This window comes from Pteronotus mesoamericanus, unplaced genomic scaffold (assembly GCF_021234165.1).
Source record: "Pteronotus mesoamericanus isolate MK-2021 breed Mesoamerican mustached bat unplaced genomic scaffold, CSHL_Meso_final contig_64, whole genome shotgun sequence".
NCBI lineage: Eukaryota > Metazoa > Chordata > Mammalia > Chiroptera > Mormoopidae > Pteronotus > Pteronotus mesoamericanus.
This window is the reverse complement of record NW_026555224.1, coordinates 3491311-3515937: the sequence shown is the minus strand read 5'-3', so window position 1 is coordinate 3515937 and position 24627 is coordinate 3491311. Positions and strand designations below refer to the sequence as shown.

Here is a 24627-nt window from a genome sequence, read left to right as displayed (position 1 = left end):
AGAAACCCCAACCCAAGGTACCTTAGCAAAAAGGAAATTGATAGTCTAGTGCACCTAAAATGTCCAGGGGTAGGGCTAGTTTCAGGTATGGCTTGATGTGGGTCAAATGATGAAACCAGGACCTAGTTTCTCCCTGTCATCTTTCTGGATAGGATCCATCCTTATACAGCTTCTTCTCAGCTGCAGCTCCACACCCAAACAACTCCAAAGCAGGTGGGAGTCCCTAAGAGCTCAAAGAAAACATCCCTGTACAGAGTGTCACTGACTCTGGTTCACCTGACTTGGGTCATTTTTTCTCCCTTGAACCACTATCCTGAAAGGTATATAATGTGCTGATTTCTAGGCTGGGGTGGTATCAACCCTGAACACAGGGTAGTGGTAAATGAAATCAGCACCCCAGAATCAAGATATGGACTAGGTATAAGGAAGAGGTGGAGACCCCAGAGCTAAATCAGGTGCAGTTACCTGGATTAGAATGAATGGATGTTCAGTGCCCCTCTCCTTATGGGAAAAAAAAAAAAAGAATGCACACTCTATCTTTTATGCAAAGTATTATTGAAATAGTGGCTATAAAGCACAATCTCTAACATCCTCTTGATCATCAGGGCTTGCTTGGCTTCCTTTTGGCTCTTGGATCCCCTTCTATATCTCATCATCTCCTAGAATTACACTAACCTAATTAAAGAAAGCAGGAGGACTGTCCTACAATGGTATATAAATGCCCAGTACAACATTTATTGTTGGCACTGAGAGATCTCCCAAACCAGTCATGAATCTACCCAGACACGAATGTCTGTCTACGCGTAATTCAGCCTATGTGTCTTCATCTAGAAAGAGCTGTTTGTTTGTTTGTTTGTTTGTTTTTTAATTTAGCCAAACAATCCATAGTTTGAAACAACTGGCCAAAAGTCCTGATGGACTCTCGCTGACATCCTTCAGACAAGGGTTCCTATCAAAAGACAAAAAGAAGTGAGTTCAAACTGTAGGAAGCCAAGCCAACACTGAGACAACACAACTCTCCTTATTCCTAATTGTTTAAAATACATATACCTTAAAATGTGTTGGTCTGGCATCAATCAGTCCATACTTCCTATACATCCCCCAAACCCCAGCTCCCCCAAGCTGGAAATCACAGCACAAAAAAAGACACGTCATTTGTACAAAGCTGCTCGTGCCAACACAGCCCCAGGGAGATGCTCCTTAATAATGTCCAACAACAGGGCCTGGCCAGGAAAACAGGGCATGAAGCAAAAGGAAAACGCTCCAAAATAGCATGCATTGGGTAGAACCGTATTAAATTGCCATTCTTATAGGTTAGTAATAGTCTAATGTCAACAGTCTCACTTGGTCACAACTGGATATACTAGGACAGTCGTTTTCAAAGTGTGGTCCACGGACTCCTGTGGAGTAGGAGGAGTGTGACCCAAAGGCCCTTTCAAGAAGAACAGGAGGTCAAGATTATTTTCCTAATAATACTAATAATACATGCCTTCTTCATCATGTTGGCCTTTGCACTGACAAAGCAATGGTGAGTAAAACTCCACAAGGCTGGATTTTCTTTATTCCACATAGACAATGTATTGCAACAGATGGAGGGCAGAAGCAGATATGAGAAGCCACCTACCTTTCACTAAGACAGACACTAAAGAGATTTGCAAAAATACTGAAAAATTCCATTCTTCCCACTAATGTTTTTGGGTTTGGAAAATATTTTCCATAAAGGCACTTTGTTTATGTCACCAAAGAATGGATTAATTATCATATTTTAATATTTTGAAAGTAATGTTTAAATTTCTAATATGGTAAGCATCAATAGATGTAACCCATGTAAACAAAAACAGTCTGGGGTCTTCGATAATTTTTAAAAGTGCCAAGGACAATAATTTTTAAAAGTACCAAGAGACCAAAACTTTGAGAACTCCCATATTAGGACAATCTTCCGAACACACATGAAATAAAGTAAAAATAATCAGAGCAATAAGAAAGCACATAAAAATGTGGCAACCACACTGAGTTCAGAGATCACAGTATTTTTTAGAGAGATAAAATTTTTAAATACAAAAATAATGAAACAATCATTACTCGGGGCCTCACAACCCATAACTAAATGTTAACATTTTGTAATATTTTCTTTTTGTCTTTTTGCAAACTAATTAATTAATTTACCTTCCAGCTAAAGTTAGAACCCCTTTGGTCCCTATCCCATTTCCAAACTCCCAGCTCACTACTACTGTGAATTTTAATGGTTTACTTCCACTATATTTAGTTATAATTTTTTTACAGTATACGTAATTCTTTTATGTGCTTTAAATTTTTACTTGAAATAATTCATGCTGTACAAATTCATCTGCTGCATATTAAGTGCACAGTCTCTGGCTTAAGACTGCTTGGGCTCAAATCTCGACTCTGATGCTTCCTAGATGTGTTACCTTGGGCAAGTTACTCAGCCTCTCTATGCCCCAGTTCCTTTATCAATAAAACAGGGACAATACTGGTACCTATTCCATAGGTTGTTGTGAATTTTAATGTAAGTGCCTAGAACAGCAGCACAGAGTAAGCACTATAAAAGTGCTTGTTGCCTTGGCTGACATGGCTTGGTTGGTGGAAGCATCATCCCATAACTGAAAGGTTTTACGTTTGATTCCCCACCAGAGCACATAACCAGATTGAGGGTTCAATCCCCAGTTCGGGTGCATACAATCCCCGGTCCAAGCATGTACCAGAGTCAACCATTGATTCTTCTCTCTTGCATCAATGTTTCTCTCTCTCCCTTTCTCTCACCCTTTCTCTCTCTCTAAAGGCAGTGAAAAAATGTCCTCGGGTGAGGACTTTTAAAAAAGTGTTTGCTCTTGTGATTATTCCAATCTCTTGTTTTTTTCACTCACAATTTTGAAGTCTATGAACATCCATATAATAGATGAAATATGTTTCTTGTTCAGTGCTATATATAGTATTCTATCAAATAACTATTTCCCATTTTATTATTTCTCTACTAAAAAATAATGACAATAATACACCCCTTTCTATTGTACTTGTAGAGATTTATACATTTATAGTGTCAAAAAACCTGGGTTGACTAATTTTCTCTGGCCAGGTTCAGCCTCCCGCAGGCTCAGTGTCATACCGCTCCCCCCGCGCCTGCACCATGTCTACGTCCTCATTTACCACGATCTTTAATATGTTAAGTTACACGGCAAGGAGGAATTAAGATTTCATGCAAAGGGAACTAAGGTTAACCTAGAAATGGAGAGATTATCTGGGTTACCTGGGTAGGCCAAGTGCAATCACAGAGTGTTTTTAAGTGGAAGAGGGAGGCAGAAGAGAGAGAAGCAGACAGATGGCATGTGAGAAAAACTTGGCACAACATTGCTCACTCTTTAGATAGAAAAAGTGGCCACAAGTCAAGGAATGCAGGCAGTGTCTAGAAGCTGGAAAAGACAAGGAAGTAGATTCTCCCCTAGAGCCTCCTGAAGGAACACAGTCCTTCCTACCACTTCTTGATTTTAGTGGTGTCAGATTTCTGACCCCCAGAACTGTAAAATAATAAATGTGTGTGTATTAAGCCAGTACACTTGCGGTCATTTGTTACCGCAATGAGTGAAAAAAAGTCTCTCAATGGCAGAATAGAGAAGGCTGACATTTGGGGTTGGCTGTGCACGTGGAACATGAAAATCCTTGTGTTACAGATATTGGCAGTGGCTGAAATGATAGCCCACGGAAACAACCTGATGGGGAGAAGAGAGGGAAGAAGGAAGTGAGACTGGGGAAAGGGGAGGGCCCAGCAATACGCTAAAGCCCGGCCTGCAGTAGGAGTCAAAGGGAGGAAGCCAGAGGCCAACCACCAGGTAGGTGAATGAATTCCTAAAGCAGAGGTGGGGCTTTCAGGGGATGACAGGGATCTGCAAGTGACCTTGGAGGGGTGGCTGAGGCAGAGGGAAAGAGAAGGTCATGGGGAAAGCAGAGGTGAGCCAACTCGGAGGCGGAATGAGGCACAGGGACATTTCTAGGGGAAATCAGCCGTAGGAGCGCGTGCTCCTAAAATCCCCACCTGTCCCAAAGAACAATCTGTGCCTGTGGGGGGGGGGGGGCGGTGATGGGTGTGCAATTGCACAGGTGTGTGTGTGTTCAGGTACATCTCCAGATAGGCTGGAGCACTGTAGGTGGCATTTGATGAGCCGCAGAGGACAGTGGGGGACAACGGGCTCTCTGGGAGGCACGGGGGTGAGGAGTCTCCTGTGTGCATAGTTGTTCGGGACTTGTGGGTGTCCAAACGTGCCGAGGGAGAACGGGGATGTGTGCGTTGGCGGTACAGTGCAGAGTGTTGGGTGTGCGTTGATGTGGCATGCGGGTAAGTGAGCGTGAAGGACTAGCATTTGGTGGAGATGAGAGGAAGGAAGAGGGGCCGAGGGAGGCGGCAGGGGAGCCGGGCCGGTGCGGGTGGCCGGGCCTGGGGCGCCACCAAGCTCCTCCCGCCGGCGCTCCCAGGCTTCCCCGCCCCTTTGCCTGCTAGCTCTCCGCCCCTGTCGCCGCGCGCTCCTAGTCCTAACTCCACAACTACTTCGCCGCCGCCCGTCGCCAGCGCGCGCATCCCCGCCACCGCGAGCCGCCGCGGGAAGCAGGTATGACAGCGACCACCCGCGAGCGCAGAAGCGGTCCCTGACCCTGCGCCTCTGCGACTCGCGCCCTCCGCTGCCCCGGCCTCAGTTTCTCATCCGGGGGCGGTCAGGCACTGCGGGGACCCAGCCTTGAGGTGCCGGGGGTGTACTGCAGGGTGAGACGAGCCCCTGGAGTGTGGGGCGAGGGAAGCGGTGAGTCGCAGGAGCGTCTGGGGAGGCAGAGAGGGAGGAGGGACGCGGTCACGTGTAGTTCAGGAGGATGATAACAGCTACACTTGGGAGCTCAGACTCCGTGCTAGGCGCCGTGAAGCACACCATTTTGTTGGAATGAACTGACTTCACCACACAGCATCTCTGTGGGCGGGGCGGCCTTGGCCACTGTATTGAGGGGAACACTGAGGGTCAGAGGGTGGAGAAGCGTCCCTGTATCCCAGCTTTAACTCAGGGAGTCTGGCGCCAAAGCCTACCTGCGAAACCCGCCTCAGGGAATATGTGGATGTATTTCCTGAGTGCCCACTTTGGGAGTGCTGGGAAGGAGGGCGGATCCGAATCCCTTCGTACCTATCCCCCAGAGAGGATATGTCCGGGGGATGTCACATGTCTTTGGCATGCTGGGACAAGGGGAAATTAGAAACAGGGTGTGCAGCACAGAGCAGGGACCTTCCAGTGGGGGGAACTGAAGAACGGAGAAGTTTAGGGAGGAAGCAGCAAAGCCTCTCCCATCCATAAGAAGCACAACAGCACTCCCACCCCATCTCCACCAGGGAATCGGCAGGATGAGGGGGCTGTGTGAAGGGTCCCCCAGACCTAGGCATCCCTGTGGCCCTGACGATGTGACATCCAGAAATGACCCAACCTTCCTACTTTCTTACTGTGTAATTCCATGAGGAATGCATGGATCAATCCATGCTCTTTTGTCTATAACCTTCTAACCCTGCCCTCCCTGCCCTCCAAAGGTAACCACCTCCATAATTTGTTCTTTCTAGACCTTTCTTATTCCCATAGAAAGCATGTGAGATGCATAGTAATGTTGAGGGCAGCCGTTTGATAGAAATGATCTAATCCATCCATATTATTTGGCAACTTGGCTTCTCCCTCCCCCCAGTTATTATTTCCTTGAGAGATATCCATGTTGCTGCATATAAATCTAGCTTGTTTATTTTAACTGCTGCATAGGTTTCCACCCTGGCTGCCCCTCCCCGTGGGCTTTAAGGTCATAAAAATGGGGGGACTGGTTTTTATTTCATCCTTTTGATACCTCTCGATTAATTAAGATCTCTTTGCTCTTTGTCCTAAGCTAATGTCACGAGGTCTGAATTTGGGGGACAAAGTTTCCTCATCCCAATTGCACACACACATGCATATACACATGCACACATGTACACCCAGGCCCCCACACATACATGTGCACATGTTCATACCTGTGTGCAACACACACACACATGCACAGGTGCACATACACATATCTCTAGCCTGTCTGGCTGTGGACAAGAACAAACACAACAGCCCCTCTAGCTGCTGTCCCTGCTGAACCCAAAGGCCTGAGACAACTAAGTCACAAGCTCTACCTGTCCAGTGAGCAGAGTTCCCATAAGGGATCACATCCCAGGCTTCTCTCTAGATGCTCCCCACGTTACCCCACCCTCCAACAGGAGACTGAGAAGTTGGGAAGCATGGCTGACAGACAGGAGTATCCAGGGTCCCATTGGTGTACGGCAGACTTCTCAAGTCCAGGCTGTGTCAGGAGAGCCTGCTTGCCCTGAATGTGTGCCAGGACCATCAAACATTTGTGGGAATGCCTGATAACAGGTGGTCGGAGAAAAGACGGAATCAAAGATGCTTGGATCACAATCCCAGCTCTGCCCCTTCCCAGCTGCGGCAGCTCCCTTCCCCTGCCTGAGCCACAGTGTTCTCATCTGCAACATGGGGATGATGACAATGACAACTTCCCAAAACTGTTGAGTAGATCAGTGAGATAATGAACACAGCATTTAGAGTGTTGTCAGCACCCAGTGAGCAGGAAGTCTTGTCCTGGACAGGGCAGACCCAGAGATGGCCCCAGGGCGAAGTGATGCTCAGAGCCACCATTTGGGAGCTTGTCCACACCCCAAGTTCAGGCAGAGAATCCCGAGTGCTGAGTGGGACCAAGGGTGAGGTTTTTGCTTGTTGAGAGCGAAGCCTAACTCTCAATTGAGTCCAGAAGCATCAGGGCACCTGTGTGTCCACCCCTGAGCTAAGCAGCAGAAATGAAGTCAGTCAAGGTCCCATCTTTGAGATACAGGGAACAGCAGAAGTCACAGAGGAGACCTATGGGCAGCTTTTATGAAAACTATGCTCCTTTAAAAACTCTAGCTTACTCTCACAATTTTAAAACATGGGAGGTGTCACACAAAACTCTGTACTTCTGGATCCTCTTGAGAAAAAAGGATCAACAAAGCTGACAACTCTGGCCTCAACACACGGCTTCCCCCTTAGATGGGGCAGGCACTCTCCAGGGTGCCTTAGTCTCCATGTCGTCCACCCCTTATTCTTCAAGAGAGCAAAATGTCAAAGTTAATTACACTAACACCACAGCCAGTTTATACATCCCAGCTCCAACACAGACTAGTTGTGTGGTCTAAGGTGAATTACTTATCATTTTTGTGACTTGATTTCCTTATATGTAAAGTATGGGTAATAAGTAGCATGTCTCGGGGTTATTCTAAGCATTAAATGAGTTAATAACTCTTAGAGCAGCACCTGGTGCATAGTGAACACTATCGTAGTGTTGATGCTGATAATGGTGGTATTAGTGGCCTGGTAACTTGTACTCCAAATTGTACTCAATATAAAATACTGTGGAGATACAAGTAAAGGAAGAAAAAAGGGAGAGAGGGAGAGTAACACTTTGAGCTCCTTCTTCAAATAGGAAGCTTCAATCCTAGATATTTTTTTCTGCCCAAAGACAAGAAGGGGACAACATTTCAAGGAAAGATATAAAGAGGAGGGAACTTCTAAAGTGGGTTTTGAACAATGAATAAGAATTTCTCTGGAGCAGTAGAGTGAAAAAGACACACAGAGATAACAACCTTTACAAAGGCCTGGAGGCATGACCAAGTGAAGTGTGTTTAAGAAGTAACAAGTAGTCCAATGCAGCATTGAGGTGAGGTATCTCAACATGTAGGGAGAGATGGAAGATGAGTTTAGAGAGGCAGAAAGGGGCCTTGCAATCATGTGGCAGGAAAAAGGATGCACATTTCCTGTGCAACATTGCGTGCAGGCACTCTTATAATCACCACCCCTGGGGTCCTCGTATGCTCCTTGGGAATCAAGTTTGTGATCCCTCGTAGGCTCAGGGCCAGTTCCCAAGAGCTCGCACAGTGGGTCAGTGGCAGAGCTGGGGTCAGGCCCTGGAGCTGTCCGATTCTAAAGCCCAGCTGCCCTTTCTGAACCTCGGTTTTCTCACTGTAAATGGAAGACAAAGCTAGTAAAACCTACTGCAGAGGTTTGTTGTGAGGATTAGATGTGAGAATGAAGCACACAGCTGTTAGCACAGTCGCTGGCACCTAGCAGTTGCTGTTATTACTTTGATTGGAATGAGGCCTCTCAGTCTAACTCACACCACTGCCCAGCCTCAGAGAGGAAAGTAGGGGCAGGGAGTGAGTGACCTGGGCCAGAGGGTCTTCAAGTGTGGTCCCTGGTTCAGCAGCCTCAGCATCACCTGAAGCTTGTTAGGAATGCAGATTCTCAGACCCACCCTAAGCCTCCTGAGTCAGAGACTTGGTGGGGGGTGGCGGCAATCTGTCCTTTAACCAACTCTCTATGTGGTTCTCATGCTTGCTAAACTTTTGGAATCCCTGCCTGGAGAACTTCATTCAAACAAGATCTCCTGCAGCCACCAGCATACACCTCCCTAGAGGATGGGTGGATGGTGAGAGTTATGTCCTCAGCAAAGACCAAAGCTGGAAGGGATGTCCTAAGACAGGGCACATGTCCCTCTACTCTGGGGGCAGGGCAGACACATTTCTTTGCAGGTAGGAAAGTTGCCGAGGGCCTAGTGGAGGACCAGGGTTTTCACTCCTTAGAAGCTGCTTTCCTCCCTAGTCTTGCGGCCTCTAGTTTGCCCACCTTGAGGGCCTGGGGCAACATTTCATTTTCAGAGGACCTGTTTCTGGGTGAAGAATGTCCCAGGCAGCTGAGGACTTATCACCCTTATAAAAAGCTTGTTATTAGAGGCTCTCCAGGCCTGGGAGCCTGTGTGGGCAGGCTCCTCTCCCTCAATTCCCATGAGAATGTGTATCCAGGCAAGTCCTGGGCGGTGGGGTGATCCGTACCATAATTCTGCATTGAGGGCCATTAAGGAGGTCCCAGATCAGTTGATAAGGAGCTGAGTCCAGGTTGGGGACAGTCATATCCTGCTTGAGGACCTTCAGTGGAGGAGCACCCTCTGCCCCTTCAAAGAATTGATCGGGAGTGAAGAGTCAATACGGCCTGATGGGTAGATGCGCGGGCCTTGCCTTAAAGATCAAAGTTGCTAGGTCTGCCTACATAAAAATTAATATTTTTGCACAACCCAAAGCAAAAATACCCATAAAAGGCATGTCAAAAGAGTAAAAATATTTGCCACTTTCACAACAAAGAGTTAATGTCATGGATAAAGAGCTCTTGCAAATCAAAGACCAACCACCCCATTCACAAAAAGAAAAAAAAAAGAGTAAAGGGTATGATTTGGCTGTTTACGTAGAAAGAAGTACAAGATGACTACAAACAGATGGAAAGATGCTCAACCACACTCCAAGAAAAGAAGTGCTCAAAACCACACGGTTTCTGTTTCCCACTGCCAGGTTGCTGGGTAGCGTGTGTTGGTGGAGAAACCAGGACTCTCCAAGTCTGCTAGTGGGAGCACAATCTTGGGCAGCCTTGCGGGGAGTTAGGAACACTGTCAGTAAGTAGGATGCCTGCCATTTCACCTCTAGGACTGTATCCAGTGGATGTCCTTGCACGGAGCACAACATGCTGGAACAGAGATAGCATGGTATGCTAAGAGCAAACAATTGGAAACTACTTAAACATCCATCAGAAAGGAACTAAGTACTGTCTGTGCCAGAACAGCCACACAAGAGGATATGATGTAGCCGTTTAAAAGAAAGCAGTAGCTCCTGCCCTGACTCGTGTGACTGGGTTGGGTGTCGTCAGGACTGGGTTGCAGGCTCCCGTTCCCCCTCTACCCCACTGGTCTGAGTGCATAGGAGGGGCAACTGATCAATGTGTCTCTCTTACATCAATGTTTCTCTCCCTTTCTCCTTCCTTTCCCCTCTCTCTAAAAAGAAAATAAATAAAATCTTTATTAAAAAAAAGGAAGAAAGCAGAAGCTTTTTATGAAAATACACCTCCCAGATGTACTGTTAAAGCAAAAGTGCAAGGTACAGAGTAGTGTATAGTATTATGCTGTGTGTGTGTTTTAAAAAGAGCCTAGATAGGTATACATAATGTATATATTTGTATATATGCATTAAAATCTGGGGGACACCCTGGAAGCTGGTAATAGTGGTTGACTTTGGGGAGGGAAGTCAATGATCTTAACTGAGAAAGAGGGTGACTTTTTTCTTGCACACAGTTTGGTACTCTTTAGATATTTTTCCTCCATATGTTTGCTATGTTATTTATTGTATCACACACATCTTCAATCTTATTCAAAACAAGCATAAATTTAGAAATAAGGCTAATCCCCACCTTAACCACAACTCATTTTACAAATTATGTTTTAAAGTAAAATATAAATTAAGTTTTTAAAAAGGGAGTACTTTGATCACAAATGAACAAATATTGTATGATTCCACTTAAGTGAGGGACCTAGACTAGGCAAATTCCAAGAAACAGAAAGCAGAATAGAGGTTACTAGGGGCTGGGGTCCAGGAGAATCCGGAGTCCATGTTTAGTGGGTATAGCGTTTCATTCTGTTTGGGAAGATGAAAAAGTTCCGGGGGTGGATGGTGGTGATGGTTGCACAACAATGTGAACGTGCTCGATGCCACTGAGAAGTACACTTAAAAATGGTTTAAATGGTAAATTTTATGTTGTATCTTTTGCCACAATGAAAACATTTAAGGATGGCCAAAAAAAATCAGTGCTTTGATATCAGATTGTTTGGGTTCTAGTTCTTGCTTCTGCCACTGCTTAGCTGTGTGTACTTTTGATCAAGTGCATATACTTCTCTAAGCCTCAGTCTTCCCACCAGCAAATGGGGATGTCCAAGAGGCTGGCTCACAGGAGTCCTGCAAGGATTATGTAACTTTCTCCATGTGTTGCTGGGACTATTATAGGAGGTCAGGATTAGGACACTAGGGAGTCTAGAACAGCCACTGGACCAAATATTAAGACCGAGAGATTCATGTGGGATAAGTGTCTAGGGAGTTTGTAAAAGCATCATCTACCAGAGGTGTCTAACCTTTCTGCGTCTCTGGGCCACACTGGAAGAAGAGTTATCTTGGGCCACACATTAAATACATTGCGACACATAATCACAAAAATCTCATAATGTTTTAAACAAATTTATGATTTTGTATTAGAGCACGTTCATAGCCATCCTGGGACGCATGCGCTCCGCAGGCTGCAGGTTGGACACCCATATCACTTTGCATTTACAAAATTTAAAAATTATGAAGTGTGATGTTACATAAAATTTTCTTGGCTGTTGGGAATACACAAAAGTGTGGCAATTCTTAACCTGAAGCCTCCTAATCGACAGAGAAGTTTGAATCCTGACTCTGTCACTTATTAGCCGTGTGACCTCAGGCAAATTACTTCACCTCTCTGTGCTTCTGGTTTGTTTGTTTGTTTGTTTGTTTGTTTTTCCATTTGTAAACTTGAGATGATACAATCTCTCACCTCATTAGAGGTGTTATAAGAAGTAAATGTGTTAAGTGCTTAGAACAGCACCTGGCACGCAGTAAGTCCTAAATAAATGTTTGTTAAATTAATTGAAATAAGCCTGAAGGTATTAGCAATTTTGTTTGTTTGTTTTTTTAAGAATTTATTTGTTCAGTAAGGAGACAGTGTTCTAGCCAAGACATAGTCATGGGGCCAAACTGGACCTAGAGGAGTTCCCTGGGATGGGTTTACTGGCCGGTGGCTTGGGGAGGCTGAGGTGAGGTAAGGGGTGCCCAGCTGATAGGGGAGCAGTAAGAGACTGAGGCTCTAAGGGGTTTGGAAACTTGCCCAAGAAGTCACGCAGTTACAGCAGAACATGAATTCAGCCCCTGCTTTCTCCTCCTCCCCTGTGCCTCTCTAACTGAGGATTTGGAGTCTGGGAATCACAGGCTAGTGGCTTGCAGACCTCCAGGACAATTCAGGCAGCCTTGCTTCCTGCTAATGTTCCAGAGAGCTAACAACTCCCAAGCCAAGATCTGGAAAGAGGACTAAGATCCAGGAAGTCGGGTACACCCCCCTTCAGGAGCTGCATCTGATCTGGCTCCACCGAGTGCTGGCTCCACCGAGTGCCTGAAACAGGGGCTGGGCTGCAGTCTCCCAAAATGAGCTCCTCCCGCCACAAGCTGATTCCTGAAATTCCACTGTGGATCTTGCACCTCTGTCTGTGTGTGAAGTTTGTTGATTTTCCTGGTTGAAAGGCAGCACCCCCAACTTAGGAGGTAACACCTTTATCCTTTCTCAGTGGTTTGCAAGGGAGTGGAAATAATTTGGGTAGCTGCTTTGGGGAGTTTAGTCAGTGAGAGAGGCCATGGAGAACCTTCAGCATCCGAGGCTATGGACCTGAGGGCGCCTTTGAAGGACTGTTTTAGACATCAGGGGGATATAAAATGTTTAGAAGTGTGCCTGGCACAGGGTTGGTGCTCCCTAATGGAAGAAGGAGCCATTTACTGGGCCAGTGGGTCCCTGGAGAGGCAATTCCAGTTCTCAAAGGATTACTGCCAAAGTTTAAGGGTTTAAATCCCCCCAGATTCCATAATTTTCCTTGGACAAGGAGTTTGTGTTAACAATTAAGAGTTTGGTGCCCTGGCTAGCATGACTCAGTGGACTGAATGGCCAGCCTGCAGACCAAAGGGTCACTGGTTTGATTCCCATTCAGAGCACATGCCTGGGTTGCAGGCCAGGTCCCTGGTTCGGGGCGTGCAGGAAGCAATTGATTGATATTTCTCTCACACATCAATGTTTTTCTCCCTCTTTTCCCCTCCCTCTAGAAATAACTAAATAAAGTCTTTTAGAAAAAAAGAGTTTAGGAGTCAGACAGGCCGGAGTTGGAGCTCCCTGTGTGACTGTGCAAGACCCTGAACCTCTGAGCCCCGTTCATGGCCTATGGATGGGAACAATGATAGTACCTCCCTCAGGAGCCTGCCAGGGCACATCACCTGAGCTCAGTGGCTACAGGTAACTGGCCCCCAGCCACTGGTCCCACCCCTCTCTCTGCCCTGATCAAGTCCAGAAATGCTACCTTGCCCTTGGAGAAAGGATTGAGGGTGGGGCCATGGGAGGAGAGGCCTGGGGCTAAAAGACACAAACACCTGCCCCTGTAGAATTCAGAGAAAGTGCAAAGATGGCAATCAGGTCCTGGGTGTGTGTCTGTGTGTCAAGGGAGGGGTGATGGTCAAGAAGAGAGCAGACTGGGCCTGCAACTTGCTGGCTGTTGGAGCAGGAGTCTGTCCAACACCGGAGGACAGATGATGCCCTCCCTGGTCAACGGGTGCCCAGCAGGGGCATTAAGCACTGAAGGCAAAGCCTGGGGTCGGGGTAGCAGTATGGGGCCCATTTCCCAGCATCACAGGTTATTTAGGGATTGTTTCCTGAATGCTGCAACACTAGTTCACAGGAATTTAGACTTCGAGAGAGCAAGGATTTTGTTTTCTGTTTTGTTCACTGCTTCCCTCTGCAGCCCCAGCTCCCTGTAATGCTCAATGAATATTTGTCGAATAAATGAATGGTGAATGGCTGGATGGGTGAGTGCCAGCAATGATGACCGAGCCACGTCTCTCAGCCCCCAGGAGACACCTCGGCAGCTTACCCCGAACCTCATCTCAATCCCCATTCCAACTCCGGAATTCCCACTGAGGCCCACCACTGGCGCCAGGCCTGAGGTGGATGAGCTGTGTTCCTATTGAATCTCATGATCTAGTTGGCTGAACCCCTGACCCGAAGACCTCTCCCTGCCACATCTTGTTCCTTTGAGGAGGTGTGGCCACTGTATGTTGTTTTGTTTGCTTACACACAGCAACAAACAGCCTCGGTTCCTGATAAGGTTCATCAAATAAATGCTGATGGGGCCCATGTCGCTTTCTCCTCCACAGTAGTAATAATAATAATATAATAATAATAATTAGTGTTTTTTAAGTATATGCTACCTGCCAGGCACGTGTGTTATGTTATGGGATTCTTTCTGCAATCATGAAGGTTGGATACAAATATTCTCCCCCAGTGACACACAGAGAAACTGAGCTCGGTCACGGCGCCATCTCACCTTATCCCTCCAACAGTCCAGTAAAACAGCTGGTGCAATTGTCTGCATTTTTCAGATAAGGAAGCAGGCTCAGAGAGGTTAAGTAACTTGCTGAGGTCAAATAGAGCTAGCAAATGGTGAGGCTGGGGTTCTAACCCAAGCAGTCTGACCACAAGCTCACTTTGCTCGCCCTGCTTCTCGGTTGCCAGGTGTCATCTGAAAGGTGATTGTAGAGGAGGGTGGACAGGTTTATTTCATGACAGGGTCTTGAAGGCCTTGGTTCACCTGCGGCCACAGATAAGATTTCAGCTGTTCATTCCCTCAAGATCTGTCTCAAGTCACTTTGTGGGTGAAGATCCTAATCGCCCCCAACAGTGAGGCCATGCCAGAGCCCATCTTGCATGTGACTGTGGGCAGTAGCCCCTCATCTTCTGAGACACCAGATTCTCAGCCTCTAGATCTCCCTGTGGGGTGGAGAGATGCCTATCCACAGAGCCTGAGCCCAAGGCCCAGAACAGCCAAGCTGAATTTCAGGGGCTGCCAAGAAGCAGGAGGAGTCAAGGGAGAAAAACATCACCCTTTCTCTTCATTGTCTCTGAGTCACACCTTTCACCTAGTGTGTAAGGAGAAAGGTTTCCTTTCCCTTGATCTTAGCCAAAAGGCCTAGAAACAACAGGAGGAAGGTTTATTTAATAAACTCCAATGCAGCGTAACCCACTCTGGAGATCTAGGGCACAAGGAGCCCCGCTGAGCTAACACTAATAGAAAAAGGCATGGTGAGCAATGCTTTGCCTATTATCTCATTTAATCTGCACAATAACCCTATCAAGTAGAAACATGATTGACATCACCATTATCATCACCATTATTACCATCATCATCATCCCTATCATCACCGTCCCCATCATCACCATCCACATTATTGCCCTCACCAGCATCACCACCCTCACCAGCATCACCACCACCATCCCCATCATCACCAGCTGCAGTATCATGGACACCCACATGACTTCCCAGACCCACGGTCCAACGTGCAGATGAAAAACAGACCCGGAAGACGTGACACATCCATCCTCTAGAAAGATTAATATTTTGGGTTCTAATGTCTGAAAGACATAAATTTGATTCTTAGTTTTGACACTTCCTAGCTGTGTGACTTTGGGCAAGTGGCAAGAGCCCTTGTCCGTAAAATAGAAGTGATCACAGTTCCTGCCTCATAGGGTTGTGATGAGGGTCACAGGAGCTGGTGTGTGTAAAGGCCTGGGCCTGGCTCAAATCATAAAAGAAAACAAGCCCAGGAGAAGAAGGGGAACAGCAGTTAAGGGAGAGCTTGGGGCACTTGATCAGGAGCTCCCAGCAGCTCTGAATGTTGAGGGACAGGTGCTGCCCAGCCAGTATGAGGACAGCGTGGCGGGACAGCACAGGGCAGCTTGGCGGCAGGACTGAAGAGACCACTCAAGGGCCCATTCCCCCCCCTAAAAATCCAGGGTGTAGAGGTATGAGAAGGACATCTCTCGCCTGGAACATGCGATAAGAGTTCAGAGCTGGATATGTGATCTCTCCAGCCTGGGAGAGATCAGAGGGCAGGGTCTTTTTCCACGCTGGATGGAGGAGGTTCCAGCAAGAGCCAACCTCTCGCTGCTCCTGACCCAAAAGGTTCCCTGAAGCTGCCAGCCCAGACCCCCACCATCCATGGTGCCATTTCCTTCTGGACCCTTCCCCCTTTTTGATGATAGGTTTCTGAATTGCAGTAATGGTGGGCACCTAAGGTCAATCCTACGCCAGTCAGCCCTGAACATCTCACTTCCAGTCTCCAGTGCTGCCACAAACAACTGTGTAGGTTGTATGCTTCACAGCTCCAGGGATGTCATTCACATAGAATACACTGCGAATGATGCCCCTTAGAGCTGTGCAGTGCACAGCCCTGTGGGGCAGCTCTGTGAGCCTGCTTCTTCCTGGAGGCCGTACAGAATTGATCTTGGGTGCTCCAGATCTGGCTGCATTCAAGACAAAGAAGACTGAGCAACGTCTGGTTGCCAGGCATGATAGAGAGAGCCTTGCTGCCCAACGCTTGTCTTTGAGAAGGTTGTGCCTGGGCATCGCGGTGACCCGTGATGGTGATGGATTACTGATTGTCCTTGATGTAGATTATTTAGAGACAATGTAGCATAGTGGTTCTAAGAGCAGACCCTGGATTCAGGCAGATGTCAGTTCAATTCTGCTCACTGTGTGACTTTGGGCAAATCACTTGACCTCTCTGTGCCTCAGTTTCCTCATCTAAAAAGTGGGTTTATAATAATAGAAATGGTACATCCTAGTCCTCTCTGGTGGAGCTACCATGAGAAGGAAACAAAGTGATTCAGGTAAAGCTCTAAGCACAGTGTCCACTGAGTAGTTAGATGGTCACTACAAGTTAAGGGTCAGTGACATCACCAGCCAGGGAAGCAGGGCTCAGACTGGCCCATTGGAAGGAAGCTCCCTGAAATCCTGCCAGGGCAATGAAGGATTTGGGGCCCTATATGAAGTCTTTGGCCCAAAGCCAGATCAAGCCAGGGTTTGATAGGGATTTGTCAACATAATTTTTTTCAAAATCAGGTGCTATTACAGTTTCAAAGATTGTGCGGGGGAGGTTGTGTGGGCAAATGCTGGGAAGGAAAAGGCCTGCAGTCCAGGTTTCCATGCCCTCAATTCCTCCTCTAGACCAGAGGTAAGCAACCTGCAGCACCAAGGCCAAGTTCAGACCTCCACCTCTTTTTGTGCAGCCTTGTGAGCTAAGAATGGTGTTTCTGTGGTTGGTAAAACACAAGAGAAAAATACTATTCTGTCACATATGCAAATGACATGAAGTTCAAATTTCAGTATTCATAAATAAAGTATTGTGGAAGCACACCCACCCGCTATCATTTAATATTACATAGGGCTGCTTTTGAACTACTGTGGCAGCATGTAGTTGCCACAAAGATCATGTGACACACCAAGCCTAAACTATTACTGCTTGGCCCTTCACTAAAAAGTTTGCTGACCCTGCTCTAGCACGTGGTTCCCAAACTGCTGCATATTGGAATTACCAGGAACTTTTTTTAAAAAAGAGTCTGTTTATTTTATTTATTTACTTACTTAATTAGTTATTTATATATTTTTTTAATTCTTACCCAAGGACACACTTAGAGGGGAAGGAAGAGAGAGAGAAGGAGAGAAACATCAATAAGAGGCAGAAACATAGATCAATTGCCTCTCATGCACACCCTTACCAAGAATGGAACCTGCAACTTAGGCATGTGTCCTGACTGGCAATTGAACCCACAGCCTGTCGGTTAACGGGACAACACTCCAACCAACTGAGCCATACTGGCAAGGTCTACCGGGTTTTTAAAAGCTTGATGCTCAGGTCATGTCCTAGACAAAGTAAATCAGACTCTCGTCAGATCCACTATGCAGCTGAGTTTGGGAACCTTTGTTCCAGCCCCTACTATGTGCCTCTTGCCACACCTGGGAGGGCTGGACCAAGCTCAGAAAGCTTGCCCAGAATTTAAGCACCTTTTTTTTGCCCCAAGACCTGTGGGCAGGATTGCATGCTGGCCCCCATGGGCCTTATTTTATGTAACCCATGCAGTAATTTTTAAAGCCAGAAATTTCACTGTGGCATCTGGGTTCAGTACTCTTGAAGTCCCCATTTCCAAGTGGCAACAATCCTCTGGATCTGACTTGGCTTCATTTTTTAACATCACCTGCTTGGTACCTGAAAACATTTGAGTTCAAGCACCCTGACCTAACAGTAAGGAAGTCTATAGCCTGGCACGTTTCAAATATTAACATGCACATGTGTCCCTCGGGGTTTAGGTTCCAGTTCAGCAGGTCAAGTGGGCCCGCATGTTGTGTCTCTAACAAGCTGCTAGATGATGATGATCTGGAGGGCCTGGTACATTTTGAGTAGTAAGGCCATAGGCTGTGTTTCTCAAATTTTGGTATGGCCCAGAGTCTCCTGGGGGTCTCTTCAAACTTAGTTTCTGATTCAGGAGGCCTGAGGTGGGACCTGAGGATTAGCCTTTGTAGCAAGTCCCTAGGCAATGCTCCTGTAGCTTATCTGTAGCCAGACTTTGAGAACCACTGCTCTAGGCTCTGCAGTGTGTGCTTGACCCACTGGCTCTCACCTAAGGTAGAGGGCTTGGAGGTCCCCTAGACAACAGGGTCTTTATTCCATCCGAAGTCAGAAGCCCAGCTGTTGCTGAGGGAATCAGGTCTTTCTTGGTCAACTGTCTCTTCGACCAGACCCAAGCAGTTTCCTCAAGTTCAAACCCACAATTTAAAAACAACTGGAGCCTGGAGATGGCAGAATTTTCTGTCTGTGCATTATAAACGTCTTCCCCGGTCTGATAGGTTCTACAAAAAGCCCTCCTCCATGGAGGTCCCACATAAGATACTACAGGGGACACTGCTTAAGCAGATTCGAACCCCAGGTATGGGGTCTTGCTTCAGCCCAAGCCTGCAGCAATAGGACAGAAGAGAAGAGGCCACACCCCGAAGATAGCTGTGGCTGCTGCAGCTTCAGGAACACTGGCAGGGCCCCCTTGAGGGTCAGGCTGGGCCCGGCGCCATCCACTACAACCGCCTTGAACAAGAATGACCACCCTGACCAGGACCGGTTTCCCAGAGTCCTTGAATGTGAGAGGGCTGGCGGCTGGATCTGGTTGGGTGAACTAGCGTTGATCAGAGATTATGTATTATTTAACTCTCTTCCTGGACCTTTCCGGCCAAAGACTGGCTGCCTCACAGCGGCTTTGAGGTGGCTCAAGAAGCCCCTGCCTACTGTTTGTCCCAGGCAGTGCCGTGTGACAGGACTGCACACAGGGCCTGGACCCTGGGGTGGGGAGCCTTGGACAGCCCTTGTGCAGCCCTTGTGCAAGCCCCGGCTCTCCACTCACCAGTGGGGTGACCTTGGGCAGCGGCTGCTCTGTGGAAGGGAGATGATGACACCTGGCAGGACTGACTGGAGGGTTAAATGAGATGATATGTGTGGGTAAATGCTAAGGCAGTATCTGGCACACGGTAGGTGCTCAACAAACCGTGGCTGCTGCTGTCAGCATAAAAATAGATATTAATTATGATTATTTAGTTATGTGAACCGCTCTACCACAGCCACCACCCTCCCCCGCCCCATTATCTTGCAGCCTGGCAGACAGGACAGCTTGCTTATGCACAAAAAAGTACCCATTTGGCCACAAATGTATTCTTTCTGAGAGTCAACTCCTATTTCAGTGCCCACTGTGTGCTAGTCATGGTTCTAGGCCTGTGCCATTTAATATAAATATAACGCAAGCCCAAGTCAGACCCACATAAGCAACATCAAATTTTCTAAAAGCCACATTTTTTAAGTGACCAGGAAAAAGAAACAGGTGAAATTAATTTTAATAATATATTTTATGGAACTCCTATATTCAAAATATCATCACTTGAACATGTCATTAATATTAAAAGTTATTAATGAGATTTTTTTATGGTCAACACATCTTTTTAAAATTTTTAATTGTGGTAAATTTAAAAAACAACAAAATTACCATCTTAAGCATTTCTAAGTGTATCATTCAATGATGTTAAGTACATTCACATTGCCATGCAACCGTCTGCACTGTCCACTTGCAGAACTCTTTTTAATATCTTCTGTTTCTCTTTTTCATACAGTGTCTTTGAGGTCTAGATAGTGTTTTACACTGAGGGTACATCTCAGCCCACCGGTGGCATTTCCATCACTAGATACTTGCCAAATATGAGTGATGGCTTCTGTGTTGGACAGAGAAGTTCTGCTGGGCCAAAGATGGGGGCGAGAGTCCCTGCACACCCACAGGAAATTTAGAAGTCTAGTGGCAGGAGACAGATGGAAATACATGAATGGATCAGATAGTCTCTGATGGTATATAAGTTCTACAGAGTGTAAATACGGCCATGGACTAGGGTGCTCCAGGGGTTGGGGCCAGGGTGTGTGGCATTTGAGCTGAGGCTCGAAAGAAGCAGCCAGCTCCACAAAGATTTAGAGTGGTGGTCCTCAATCTTGCTTGTGCATCATACTCTGTGTGGAAGTTTAAAAATGTGTATTAGACACCAGAGCCCACCTCAACCTGCAGAGTCAGAGTAGCTGAGTATGAAGCCCAGCTTGTGTGTGTGTGTGTGAAGTGATTGCTTGAGGCATAGCCAAGAGAGCTGTGGCAGCTGCTGAGGACCAGTGATGAAATGATCTTGGCATATTGGAGGAGCAGAATGAGGAAAGGACGGGGTAGGAGGGGTGTATGGAGGGGGACAGAGGCCAGGCCTTGCCAGCCGTTGAGACAATGGTAAACAGTTCAGGTTTTACTCTAAGTGTGGTAGAAAGCTGTTGTGGGACTTGTTGCAGGAAAATGCAAGGCCTTCTGGACAAAAATTTTGGACACTCACTTTTTGCCAAAGGCAAATAATAATAATAGGTTTAAGGTGCCATGTATTATTGCCTTTAATCTAACAATGAGGAAGAAGTTCCAAGGTGGGTAGTTAAATATGAAATATGGAAGTATGTTTCCATAGAAGGGTATGGAGTCTGTTGGTTGGAGGGACAGGGGCTGACAGGCTTACTGACCTGGTATGCCCAATCCTAGATTTAGGGAGCCCTCCACCCTCCTCTCTCCTCACCTCTGTCTTACTCTCATGCCTATTAGTTCCTTCTCTTTTGACAGCTTTGTATTAGTCTGCTTAGGTTGCTATAACAAAACACCATAGACTGGGCAGCTTAAACAACAATAACTTGTTTTCTCACAGTTTGGAAGCTGAAAATCCAAGGTCAAGGTGCCTCCTGAGCTTCTGCTTGGCTTGCAGTTGGCCTCCCTCTTATTGTGTTCTCATAAGGCCTCTCCTCTGAGACCTTATATCCAGTGTCTCTTTGGGTGTCCAAAAGTCCTCTCCTTATAAGGAGACCAGTCAGATTGGATCAGAGCCCACGCTATTGGCCCCCCATAACCTAATCATCTCCTTTGAAACCCTGTCTTCAAGTGCAGTCACATTCTGAGGTCCTGGTAGTTAGAGCTTCAACAGATAAACACAATTTAGCTCCGAGTGGCAGGTGGACAGAAGGAAACCAGGTGCTTTTTCTCTATCCCCACACCCCCCCCCCAACACATACACACACAAGCAGCAGAATTATTCAGAATGTTTAAGTAAAAAGGCATCTTCCAACTATGGAGGTTTCCAGCCATAATCAACCCTCAAAACCAAACCAAAGAACACCAGCTGAATGTCAACCCTGGCCCAAGCCCTGAAGGTCAGACATACTTATTGAACAACTACTGTGTGCAAGTTTCAAGCTCAAGCTTCGAGAAATCTGTCCTGGGATCTACTCACCCAGTAGGACAGATTAAAGAGGGATATAAATATCGATGATGTGAGGTATGTGGGAGCAAATAAAATAGAAGGAGTTCGTCCACCGAAAATATCATGGTGCTACAGGGCACGGGGAGGAAGAAGGGAAGATGACTTTGGTTCGGTGGGGACTGGGAAATGAGTAGATCCTATTTCCCTCATTTTACAAATCGGACAACCAGGGCACAGAAAGGGTAAGTCGATTCTACGAGGTCACACAGCAAGTAAGTGACAGCTGGGATTTCTAACCAGGTTCTTAAGCACTACCCTATTTTAAAGGGGAATGAGGGGGATAAAAGGAGACATGTAGGCTGAGGGCACACTAAAAGGTGTGTTGAAAACCAGGTAAGGATTTGGCCTTTATTCTACAGACACAGGGAGCTATTAAAAGTTTCTAACAGAAGTGGGACGTGGTGACATCTGAGCCTCTGGGAAGTGCAGCGCAGAGCCCGAAGCATAGTCATCTGCTGAGCTGGGAAATTCCCCTTCCAGCACCCGTCTTTTCTAAATTGCAGGTAAGTGAGTAAATTTAACAACCACCTACACGTTTTCATCTTTCTTTCCCCAACAATGATAATAATAGCCGACATTTCCTCAACGCTATGTGAAGAGCGTTACATGCATTATCTCATTTTAATCCTCCCTGAAAATAAAGGCCCAGGAAGGGAGGTGTTATTGCTGGCCCTTTTACAGATGAGACAACTGAGGCTCAGAGAGGTGCTGTGATAGGTCCAAGACTCCGCCCAACTCTGTCTGACTCCAAAGCTCACATTTTTAATAATTATAGAATAATTCATGTTTCCCAGTGAGAAACAGCTGGACCTACCACATGAGCCTCAAAATTTTACCAGGTTGACCTTATTTTTCTGACTCTAGGCAGGGACATTGCATCTTATTCCTAGTGGAGTAACCACCTCTCTCCTCCACCCCTACTTTCCACACATCGCTGGTACCTTCCAAGGCTCACAGATAATCTCTGCTCCAAGTTGCCTCCAGCCTTGGCAGGGAGGGAGCAAATGAAACTGGCTGCATTTTTCCCTGCTGGCTGTCAACACACACCACCCACCCTGGGCAAGTAGCCGCTTGCATGGTTCGGGTGGGGAGGCACCACTGGCACCTCAAGTTGTCTGCCTATTAGGAAGCGATGACACAGTTCCTGGCATCAGGCCTGGTGGGTGAGGCCTTTTCCCATGTAAATGTGATTGTACAGGATAAAGCCTGGTGCAGCCAAGTCCCTGGCAATAAGGAAGTAAACTCAACTTCAAGACTCTGTCAACAAGGGTTTGGAAGACAGGAGCCCTCCAGGAAATACAGGTTCTGAAGCTGCCACCTCCTCTGAAATCCATCTTTGGCTCACCCTGTCCCCAAGAGGAAAGGGAAGGTACTCCTGCCTAAATTGTGGAAAGAATTGTTGAGCTGCTGAGACTCCAAGCAGATTTTCATAGTTGATTTAACACCCTTTTCTTTGGGGCGTTTTAAAAATTTATTTATAAAGGTAACAGAAATTTTTGAAAAACAGTTGCAACTATTAGAATACAGGCTGAAGAATATATCTAATCTGAACTTCTTGCCCTGACTCGTGTGGCTCAGTGGGTTGGGTGTTGTTCCACAAAGCAAAAGGTTGCTGGATTGATTCTCAGTCAGGGCACAGGCCTGGGTTACGGGTTCAGTCCCTAGTCAGGTAAGGGTGCATACAAGAAGCAACTGATCGATGGTTCTCTCCTCTTCTTTCTCCATCCCTTCCCCTCTCTCTAAATAAATAAATAAATAAGTAAGTAAACTGAACTTCTTTTACAAGCCCATTTTGCTAAATAGTAGACACTTAATCCCAACCAATACAGCATTTCCTCTGCCCCTTTCCCTAAAGTCACATCTAAATTCTAAAAAGCCTGCATTTATTTATTTACTTACTTACTTACTTATTTACTTATTTAATTGAATTTATGTGGGTGACACTGGTTAATAAAATTATATAGGTTTCGGGTATACCATTCTATAGAAGCCTCCATTTAAAAAAATTCTTCTATAATTCTTGTGGACATTGTTGCTTAGGACAAAGCTCAAGCTAGTATTTAAGTAAAAACAAGAGTGAGTCAATGTAAAGAAAGATATTGAGTCAATGAGAGTATAATTGATACCCAGTTGCAGCCCAAATCAAGAAGACAGCACTCAAGGTCTGTCCTTGGGTGTCAAGACTTATCCCTGAGAGTACAAACCCAGCCAGCCACCATCAGGTCCATCCTTGACCTGCCTTTGAAGTACAACAGGCCCCTGTCTTCAAAGGCAGCTCCTTGGACCTTCTCCACCTTGCAGTGTGAGCTGGGTCAAGGATCCAGAAGGTACTAGAAACAAGCAGTCAGCACAGGTGCATGATCTGAGTTCCCGACACCGGGAAGCTGGGCGGGTCTGTTCACTTTTGAACACGGAGGTCCTGTCTTGCAACATTGTGGTAAATGCTTCTGAACTTGGGCCTTGGTGTCGCCACCTGTGCCATAACTTGAGCATTTATTTTTAAAGTGAGATTTTTACATGGGTCTGTGTACTTCAGAGTTTCTTTAGACTCTGGATGATCATGTTGACATAGGAAGAGGTCCCAGGTATCTCCCACTACTGTGGATGATCCTATTCAGGTATGTGTCAGTCTTTAAAAATATAAAATGGTTCTAGGCTTTTGACTCTCAGCTCTTGGCGGGAGCTAGTAAAACTGACTCCTAGGAGGTGGATGTTGGATCATCACCAGGAAGGGGGTCCCCGGATCTGTGCCCTTAGGATGTACTGAAGTTCAAAGAAAGTGCAGTCAGAGGTTCCTTTTCCTTGTGTAAATTTCTTTTGTGATTTTCATAACTTTCAGTATCAAAAAAAAAAATTTAGTTCCCATGTCCTTTGCATATTACCACCTAAGAGCTGAGTGGCATTTGTCTGGTTGCCATCATTTGCAGATATGCATGTACTTGTTCATTTTAAATGCTGCAGTGTTCCATTTGTATTTGGAAAACAATCATTTTTATCACTTACATAGGCCCTTGAAAAATAAAAGCTAGTTAGAGCCAATATACATATATTGCTGTAAACCAGGCATTGTCAAACGGTGTTTAGAAAACACCTGCAAAGGTAGGTATGGTATTGTCCCCAGTATTCAGATGAGAAAATGGAGGCACAGAGTCACCATATAGCTTGCCCAAGGTTGCACAGCACACCTGGATT

General features: G+C 46.3%; 1 protein-coding gene across 2 annotated transcripts in view; it reads left to right on the top strand.

Moving 5' to 3' along the window:
• The first annotated feature begins 4567 nt into the window (after window positions 1-4567).
• SCNN1B (sodium channel epithelial 1 subunit beta) overlaps window positions 4568-24627 on the top strand; it is a 60638-nt gene continuing 40578 nt past the window's right edge. Inside the window, exon 1 of one of the 2 annotated variants that reach the window (XM_054580957.1) lies at window positions 4568-4619. The gene's annotated coding sequence lies outside the window, so the exon portion shown is untranslated. Of the gene's footprint in view, window positions 4620-21848; window positions 21939-24627 lie in introns of those variants that run through there. The other variant, XM_054580956.1, reaches the window with a different exon arrangement.